We start from the raw sequence: 1,628 nt of genomic DNA on the forward strand, positions 1-1,628 counted from the left end.
AGTGTCAGTTTTCAATGACTGTTTCGTCAGGGTTTAATCTTATTTCCATTTACTAACACGCTTGATTCTACATTTAATTTAGATGTACTGTGATAATCTGTCACATTTGAAACTACTGTTTCGGTTTGACGGGTCGGTTTTGTTAGAACTCAACTGTCACAAACAAAGCGGAGAAGGATTCTATTCCTAATTTATCATTGGCTGGCTATGATGTCATTGATGATAATAAAAGCAGAAATTGAGCAAATGTTCCGGAATTGTATCTTGTGCTGACATTCTCTGGCATTGGCAACTAGAGACGCTTTTTCTGTCCGAGTAAATTAAATCCAACTAATTCTATATATATATAGAGTCTTAATATGTAGTAATTAATATATAAATGTTCAATAAAATTTGCAGTTTAATAATGTGCCTCTGTGGGAAGTGCTTACTGGTAGAAGAGTGGGAGAGTGTCCACAGGCAAGTGAAGGCCTTGGCCATCTCCCACCACCTTTCTTCAACTTCACCCAGCTCAAACAAAGCTTCGAAAGTAAAAAACTCACCGTGCATGATCTCGTTGTATTATCAGGTACAGTTTTGTTCCATAGCATTTTGGTAACTATAAGTGTAACCAAAATATTTTTGTAAATATAAGTGTAACCAAAATATTTTTGGTTATATAACATTGTTCTATGTATAACGTATACGGTATTATTGATCTATACGATAATATTTATAAATATAATTTATTTTCGTCAAATTTATTATTAAGATTGATTCTCGATAGAAAATAGTATCCAAATTTTGTTCCAAGGCTAACTGCATTGGCTATATGTAATATATGTAGGTGCACACACAATTGGAGTAGGGCATTGCAATCTCTTCAGCAATAGGCTTTTTCAATTTCACTGGAAGGTGATCAAGTCCAAAACCAAACTGACTTGGATGCCAGATAAGTCAAAACCAAATGCTGACAATGACTATTATAACATCCTTGTAAGAACAAGGGTCTGTTCCAATCAGATGCTGCGCTCTAACAACAAAGACATCAAGGAACATTGTCATGAATTCGTAACCAAACAAGTTCTAACGGAGTTTGGACATCAATGCAGAGAATGGGAGCCATTGAAGTCCTCACTGGCTCTGCTGGGGAAATTAGGCATAAGTGTTCTGTTGTCAACTCCAATTAATTAATCATTTAAAAAAAAAAAAAAAAAAACTAAATTTGTTTCTTTGGTTTTGATTTCATTTCATTATTTGATTAATGTTGCCGGTGTTGTGAAATTGTTCTCTTGGAATTTGGCTTCCTTTTTTGCTTTCTTTTGAAATGTGCATGGTTTCTGGAGTTTGATAATGTAACATGTAATGTGTAACTGTGTAAGTTTACACACACAAAATTCCATTATTTTTCAATTCTAAGTTGCTTCTCTTTATAGTTTATCTAATGAGCGGAGGTAAATTCTACCGTTCAGAAGCATTGGAGGATTTTGCTAGGACTCAGGTGGATTACATACTTGGGAAGAATCCAGAGAAGATGAGCTATGTGGTGGGTTTGGAGAGAGGTACCCTGAAGAAGTTCACCACATGGGTGTATCTATTATGAGTGAGAGGGGGAAGAAGTATGGTTGGGTGGTGGATGGAAGTGGAGG

Source organism: Arachis hypogaea, chromosome 16 (assembly GCF_003086295.3).
Source record: "Arachis hypogaea cultivar Tifrunner chromosome 16, arahy.Tifrunner.gnm2.J5K5, whole genome shotgun sequence".
Lineage (NCBI taxonomy): Eukaryota > Viridiplantae > Streptophyta > Magnoliopsida > Fabales > Fabaceae > Arachis > Arachis hypogaea.